Genomic DNA, 9197 nt, shown 5'->3' on the forward strand with positions numbered 1-9197 from the left:
TCGCGAAGACGACTCCATAGCAGCTTACCTTCCTCCTTATCCCAGGTTTCGGCACCAGTGTAACAAAGGTTCAGGTTGGGCAGATAAAGGTGGAAGCGGGAAGTGGTTTCTACAGTTCACTTGAGTCCGTTTTATTCACAAATAACCAGCAATCACTGAACAGGTTCACTTCAAAACACAAAAAGGCTTTTCAGCGTCACTCAACTAAGTCGTTTGTGATTACTGGATAAGGATTTTTTTTAAATAATTTCAAAATTGACTCACAAAGATCAATCTGTACATGTTTATTATGAAACCCCTAGTTGAGCATAACTATTGACATTAGAAACAGTTCTTTTTCATTGGAATTACAGTTATTACTTTTTCATAGGGGCAGCTGTGGCTCAATTGGTAGAGCGGGTCGGCCACTAATCGCAGGGTTGGTGATTCCAGGCCCACACGACTCCACATGCCGAAGCGTCCTTGGGCAAGACACTGAACACCAAGTTGCTCCCAATGTCAGGCTAGCACCTTGCATGACAGCTCTGCTGCCATTGGTGTATGAATGTGTGTGTGTGTGAATGGGTGAATGAGTCACAGTTTAAAGCGCTTTGAATAACATTAAGGTTAAAAGGCGCTATATAAGTGCAGACCATTTACCATTTACAGTGGTAGAATACATTATTAGAGTGTGGCAGGGCGGGGCCGGGTCGTGATCCTATACACCCGGTCCCGTATTAGGCTAATTATGCCTCCGCGAGGGATAAAGGTCGACTGCAGGGGATCGTACGGGAGAGAGAGATAGTTTATGGACATGTCCATACTGTGTGTGTTTATATTGTCTTTTAAGTTTATCATTAAAACTATTATTTATATCGTCAAGCCGGTTCTCGACTCCTCCTTTCCATTGATCGCTTTACATAGAGATTGCACACATTTGCTCCAAAACAGAAATATAATAAAAATGTAAAAACAATTGCCCAAAGGCTTGATTTAGAACAGCATTTAAACCCTTCATATTGCAGTGCAAATCATCAAGGAAGGGAGTCAAGGTCACCTCTCTTGTCCAATAAACTAGAGTTGTTGGGTCAACATATCGCTCTTTTCGAATCACTGGGAGAAGGTGAAAGCAGTCATGCACAGTTATTAAACATGAGTGCAGATGGGACGGGTTGAAGACGGAGTGCTTAAAACCAGGCACTTGATATCATCTTTTAATTATAATAACATTTAAGAGTAGGAGGTTTTGTTGAAAGTAATTGCCATTTATGCTTTGGAAAACAAAATTGTTTTGTGACTACAAGCTTGCCTCTCCCTCTGAATACTTTTGGGATCTGCAGGAATTTCCACATCAGTCTTTAATATATGACATTACAAATTTCAGCAGCCATAATCAGAAGGGAGGAAAAGAGAAACTGAATTCTTTCACAATTTTCATGGCATGTGAAAGCTCACAGGTTTTGTCCACATCATGAGCAGTCATTTGTTCTGTTGTCAAGGAACAAAAGTACTGAAAGCCACAACAATGACACAACCAACGAAGTCTACATGGGATGAGCCTTACAGCTGCCTGCATGGAGACACACTGTATACAGTACCGCTTAACAACCTTCTTGCCATTGCAGTAACTGCTGTTTTGACAGCCCTAGACCATTATTGCAGCTATAATGATCCTCTAATTGAAGGTTTCCTGTTATTACCACATAAATACCAGGTAGTACGGCGATGAAGACAGGTGTACCCTGCTCACTGCCATAACTTTGCGATGCCATGACAACGACACTGCTACAGTGACAACTGTAATATTCACTATTGCTCATTTGTGAAAACATCCAACTAAATATTGCCCAATAATAATAATAATAATAATCTTAGTTGTTAACAGCAATGAGATTAAACGGGGAGCAACCTGACATTTTTGTTTGGTTTTGCGCTTCCCAGATTTTTCTCCAGAGAAAAAGACTGTTGTAATCTCACATGTGTCTTCTCTAGAGTCTCAGAAAAGATCTAAATGTTACATGCTGTGCTCAGATTGCCAAAGATACCTCCAATCAAAATTCTCTCAAAACATTTCTCATCAAGTCTTTAAAGATTATCTGGTTTATGCCATCCACATACATTTTATAGCTCTGTATGTCAACAATAATTTTATTTTGTTTGTATTTTTAGTTCTCCTAAGGAATTTTAAGAGAAACATCTAAGAGACTATGTTAATACTTAACCTCCTGTGACCTGAGCGTGACTACTGTTTGGACTTTCCATTCCCCTTTTTGATTTGTAACTAGTAGATTACCATTGTTCCATGTCTGCCAAACATGTTGAGTGGTCCAAACATCTTCTGCAGCCTGAAACTGAACTTTTGATAGGAAGTTTGGATTGAATGCACTTTAGGATGCTCCCTTGCTTCCTATTTAGTGAATGACTTAACCTTCAGTATGCTGTTTGTCTGCACGAGTCTCAGAATAGTTTGAAATGCACCTTATTTTCATCTTAACTCTGTATACAGCCTCTGAAAGCATCATTTTCCAGCTTTTGGATGCATCAATTGATTCTCAATGTGATAATTAAATGCACAGTAAATATAGAATATTTTAAATGAAATGAGCCTATTATCCACGTATGTGGTCATTGTGTTTAACAGCTTGCTGATTCACGTTAAACTGATGATATTTTTTAAATGGCATATCGGATGAAACTAGAGACTAGAAAGATCAAGGAGGTAGGTGCACCCCCAAGAAGTGGCCAGAATTTGTCTACAATCTTAAAACTGTAGTACCAGATATTACACTGTTGTGGGGATGAGACCATAGTTCCAGTCACACTGAGACCTTTTAAATGATACCAAACATGCCTAGTTACATTATTTGTATTCATCAGATATAATAGTTTGTTACATACATATCTTAGGTGAGTTTGAGGTGATTCTGAGCTGAAGGGGAATGAATAAGGAGGAGGGTGGGAATGGGACAGACGTGGAAGAGCAACAATGAGGAGTGAATTTGCAATCTTTGCTCAGTGGGGTGTGGTGCCTCAGGAAGAGATGCTAATTGTGAGAAAGTTCATATGTTGATTTTCTCAGAGAAATTGCTATTTGCCTCCCTGGGGAGTTTTGTCCTTTGTATGCAAACACCTTGGCACCCCGCCTTACACTCTCAAAGAAAAATGAAACTGAGATAGGTGGCATGTTGTTTTGTCACATGACTGTGTGCCGATAGTTTAACCCTTTAATGACAGCCTTTCTTTTTGTTGGTTTTACTAAATTAAATTATGAACATCGGTTCCACATAATGAAAATGTGTTTCCTTAATATGAATGAAAAAGTAGGTTCTACGTAATAGTTTTGTTGCATAAACCCAAAGGAATTAAGTTAATCTCACTTAAATTAGATCTATCCCAATTCTCCACTCAATTTAACAGCTTGCTGCTAACTAGTAACTATACACATTAGCATAATATCTTCACATCTTTTTGTTTAAAATGACAAGAATGGTACTGTTGAGGGTCTACTGATCCTCACTCAGTCTGTATGCTGATGATCCTTTCTGATGAATATCACCCATCCTCAACCTGACTATTAGCTTCACTCTTCTCCACAATTGTAACCTCCGAAAAATATCCACCATGACAGAAACTTCTCTAAATCTCAACATAACAGAACATTAAACACTAACAAGGCTCCTACTTTAATTTTGTGTAGAAATATATTAAAATAACACTTAATTTCAAAATGTACTCTCCCAATCCAGTCTCATGCAAAGCATGCTTGAAAATGTAAATCCCCTTTCCCGTTTCAGAAATACTTCAACAAATATTTTTCACATAGTCCCAATGTGTTGGATTAGCTCAATTTAATTAAGTAAATTGAGAAAGCAGTAAAAATCATTTTGAGTGAACACCATCTGTTAGAAGTCCAAATCAATTTGATAATTTCCAATCAATGCAATCATATAATTTTTTTATGACGGTGTTGAATTTTACTTGGACTTTACACAGTATAATTATGTTCTCATCTCAAACATAAATGTATTAGGTTAATTTTAAGCAGGGCTAGACTGGTAATCTGGCGTACCGTGCATTTTCCCGACTGGCCATTGTTATACAGAATGGACTGCAGAACGGTGCCGCGATATGCAGAAAAGGACAGCGAACACCCCAACAACTTTCGGATCAACATCAATTTGGGCAAGTTGACATTTAAAATCCCAGGCCAATTTCTCTTCCCAGTCCAGCCTTGATTTTAAGTGTACTGTTTTAGTATATTCAATAGAGCTGCTTTCCATTTTTTTTCAGTGTAGAGCCTCCTGAACTGAGATCAGTCAATTAAAATGAAATTAAATTATGCATAGCCTATAGTGTTAACCATAGTGTTTTAAATTTGTAGTTTCATAAAAGTCCTTCTAGGGATGAGTGTTGCAAATTAGCATTCACTATAAAAACTATGCTACTTGCATTGGAAAGCTGTTTCAGTTTATCTATGTATATTGTATCTGTCCCAATAAAAAAAGAAAAAGTATATGGACGCAGTGTCTCAGGAGGTTAAAAGCAACATAACTCCACTAAGTCTCCAGAGCTATAAAAGACCAACCTCTGCGGTTGCACAGCGGTCTCTGGGCCCAGATTCTCAGAACTGGCTTTGCTGTCTCCACTGTTGCCATTGCAACATGTTCCTTGAAAAGCACACAGATGCAGCTTAGCAAGACTAACACTTTTTCACATGAAGCAGATGTATTGTTTCCCCAGTGAGGTAGGTAAATGAAAAACAGTAGTCATACCCAGTCTTAACTGTGGTTTGTGAGTATTTTCTAATCATCTGTTCCATTTTGAGGTGGTTTGAAATTCCTAATGTTTTTCTGATGCTTCTGATAAAGCTTAGGAATGTCCAGTTTTGACATCAAGCAACATTTGTGGTTGGCAGGGATAGTGTAGCACCAAACCATCAACCACAAAAAAAGACACATTAACAATGTCAAAGGGGGTGTATAGATTCCACAACACAGACTTTGTGTAAGACTAACCTGATCATCACTTGACCCTCTGATGAGCTATTTGTTTTGTTCCATGAAGAACTAAGCAGTGGATACGCTGTGGAATAAACAATTCTGCATCTTCAGCACATATTCTCTCTGCACTCAAAAAATTATTTTTGCTACTTGTTCAATTTACTCATTTTAATTAACTAAAGCAACATAATTCTAGAACATTTTGTCACAACTTGAATTCACTGTGTTCTAAGGAAGATTACTTAATCCATTTGAGTGGGGACTACATGAATACTTTTTGTGGTGTTAATGTAGCATTGATGAAACTGGGCAGGGGATTTCCATTTCCCAGCATGCCTTGCATGGGTCTCGATAGGGAGTAAATGTTAAATTAAGTGTTGTTTTATGTTTTTATTTATGCAAGATTAATATAAAAGGGGGATAATCTTTTGTTAATAATCTGATTGTTAATCTTTAATGTTTGTTATGTTGAGATTTAGAAGAGTTATGTTTAGGGGGTAAACATCACACATGCAAGTGATTGTTTGCTTTGTTGTGCAAATTCTGTTCTAACCATAGCATAGTTAATAAATTACACTTTGTAGTGCTTCCAACCAGCATTTAGCATGCTATGATTCCCTTTCATTAGTTAATACATGAAGAAATAAGAGATTATTTGAGTTATATTGACACGTCTAATTTTGTTGGGTCTACCTAATTCAACTAGGTTCTTTCTAAACAAACTTTTTGTGTTGAGATTACATAGTAATTTTAAGTTAAGAAAACTAATTTTGAAACACGTGGAACAACGGTCCATGACTAAATCAAGTTCAGCTGAGTTTTCATAGGCTATAATGAGTGAAGTAGTTCGATTTCAGTTGTATAAATTTTGGTATTAGAAACTGTACACTGACCTGAGAGCACAGCAGAGTATATCCCCCTTCTTTACATCACATGCTTTATGCAAAAATCAAATAAAACATTATATCAACAATAAATATTTTCCATTCAAAAGCAATACCAGAAGTTCCACATTTAGACTGTCCATGTTTAGGAAAGGTACTGCTATTTTGTCCTTTTTGTGTCATGTATACCTTACATGTTCGGTACTCTGAGATTGAGATGAGAAGATCAAAGTCCCATGGACAGAACTCTGTGGCAGTGACAGGACCATGGTGAGATTGCAACACTCCAAGCACTTCCTCTCTCTAAAACAAACACACATATGTTATGTAATATATCTAGTAAATATAATGATATATATATATATATATATATATATACACATACATACACACACACTCCCTGAGCACTTTATTAGGAACACATGTACACCTACTTATCCATGCAATTATTTTAATCAGCCAATCGTGTGGCAGCAGTGTAATGTATAAAATCATGCAGGTATGGGTCAGAAGTTTCAGTTAATGTTCACATCAACCATCAGAATGGGGAATTTTTTTTTATCACAGTGATTTTGACCGTGGCATGATTGCTGGTGCCAGACGGGCTGGTTTGAGTATTTCTGTAACCGCTGATCCCCTGGGATTTTCACGCGCAACAGTCGCGCAACAATTTACTTGGTGTGAAAAACAAAAAACAACCAGTGAGCGGCAGTTCAGTGCATGAAAATGCCTTGTTGGTGAGAGAGGTCAACAGAGAATGGCTAGACCGGTTTGAACTAACAGGAAGGCTACGGTAACTCAGAGAACCACTCTGTACAATTGTAGTTAGCAGAATAGCATCTCAGAATGCACAACATGTCGAACCTTGAGGCGGATGGGCTACAACAGCATAAGACCAAGTTGGGTTCACTTTTTGTCAGCCAAGAACAGAAAAAACTAAGGCTGCAGTGGGCCTACCATTTGTGTATGTCAGCATAAATCTAGATTTGTCAGACCAGGCATTGTTTTTCTAACTGCCTTCTTTCCAGTTTTGGTGAGTATGTGCACACTGCAGCCTCAGTTTCCTATTCTAAGCTGACAGTAGTGGGACCCTGAGGGGTCTTCTGCTGCTGTAGCCCATCCGCCTCAATGTTGACATGTTGTATGTTCAGAAATGCTTTTCTGTATAGCACTGTTGTAACACACATTTATTTGGGTTACTGTCACCTTCCTGTCAGCTTGAATCAATCTGGCCATTCTCCTCTAACCTCTGTCATTCACAAGCCATTTTCACCCACAGAACTGCTGCTCGATAGATGTTTTTTCTCTTTACACTCCAGAGACTGCTGTGTGTGAAAATCACAGGGGATCAGCAGTTACAGAAACCAATAATCATGCCACAGTCTAAATCACTAAGATCACATTTCCCCCCCCATTCTGATGGTTGATGTGAACATTAACTGAAGCTTCTAAACCCTATCTGCATGATTTTATACATTAAACTGCAGCCACACAATTGGCTGATTAGATAATCGCATGGATAAGTAGATATACAGGTGTAACTAATAAAGTGGCTGGTGAGTGTACTGTAGATAGATAGATTTGGGCTGGTCTGGATAATGGAATGTTCTGTATCCATGATTTGTACAGCAGGGATACAGAAGATTTGTGATGCATCTGGCGATGAGTAAAAATGACATTTGTTTCCTTTTTATTTTGAGAGAGAGTTATGTTTTGCAAATCACCAAACAAAAATGATTTGTATCATTTTTCATACATCTGCATTCAATACAAACACTCTGGAACCTGAGCATGCTGCCACTTATGCATTCAGTGGACAAGCATAGTGACAGATGCACTGCCCTGCCTAGCAATGTGCCAACAACTCACCAGAAGCAATTACACCTGGAACACAGATGTCATGTTTGAAAGAAAAAAGTGATTGACAGAGAAAAAATGCTATTCCAGAGAAGAGCACTCTTGAGTCTTGTTGTCTTACAGTATTTGTCTTTAATTCAGGATGCGAGTGAAATTGTATTCTTGTACTGCCATGTCACAGCACAGTGAGAGGGGCAGCAGGCAATGATTTTTTAAAAGTAGGCTAACGGAAAATCTTAATGGAAAACAGTGCCTACATGTTTCGCTGTAAATGCCCAGTTAATGACATCAGCTTTAAAAGTACCAATCGCCTTCACAACTTACCTAATAGTAAATGTATGCTGCTGTTCAAGCTTTTAAAAAATATATTTTTATAAATTACGTATATTTAAGTACTTAACTCAAGCTCGTCTGCTCGTGTATTTTAGTTGCAATTCATTTTTGGCTTGTTATCAAGCTGAACTCGCGTCCTCGTTGCTTTAGAAACCGGACAGTGTCGGTACAATTTCGCCCCCTGAATTTGATCTGTCGCAGTTTTGTTTCAGTCGAGTGACATTAACACTTTCCCTGACTAATTATTGTATTTAATATAGGCTAATGACAGCCTTCGACACTTGACTGAAGATTAATGGTTTTACTTGGATGCATCTATATCGTCTGGGGGTGCATCAGATCTGTCGCCTCTGATTGACTATTTAAACTCTCCCAACCTGCAGAAGTAAGAGCAAAGAAACACACCGTCTTATCCTCAAAATACAGCTAATTAATCTTCTAGGCAACACCGCCCTCTGGTGGCAAACATTAGTCAACCTTCTTACCTTGAGATTAATTTGGAATGTACGTCTATCATTCTCAAAAGAAAGAGTCGAAGATGAAAAGGTTCACTCGGACGTGTCATTTGAGGAATATAGGCTATAAAATATACTAGTAGTTATTTAGGTTATGCCACGCTGAAGTGTCACATAATTGCTTGAATGGTCCATCCTTTAAAAGCTAACATATTTCAATCTGTTTTATTTTTAAATTACTTAAATGAGATAAATAATAGGTTGTTGCCAGCAGTGTACTTTTCTTCTTGGCCACATTAGTACTTCTATTTTTTAGACAAACAAGCACGTACTGTGGCATTTAATATTTTTTTGTTAATAGCATTAATGTGCATTAGAAATTTAAATGAAACATTTCACAAATTCCTTGAAGACCAAAAGTACTTTCATACTTTATAACTGTACTGAAACTATCATTTGAGCTGAACACCCTAAAAACAGTGGAGATGATAGTGAACTATCTCTGCATTTACCCTCAGGCCATTTAAACTGAACAATTAAACTGCCCCAGGACTCCCCCATGGTGCAAATATTTAAATACATATCTCATGTACATATGTAAATTCACATATTTAATTAAATAACTTTACAAACCCTACCTTGCTCATACACTACCTCTTGCATATGTACATACGCCACTCTATACGTCC

The sequence above is a fragment of the Xyrauchen texanus genome, chromosome 20 (genome assembly GCF_025860055.1).
Source record: "Xyrauchen texanus isolate HMW12.3.18 chromosome 20, RBS_HiC_50CHRs, whole genome shotgun sequence".
NCBI lineage: Eukaryota > Metazoa > Chordata > Actinopteri > Cypriniformes > Catostomidae > Xyrauchen > Xyrauchen texanus.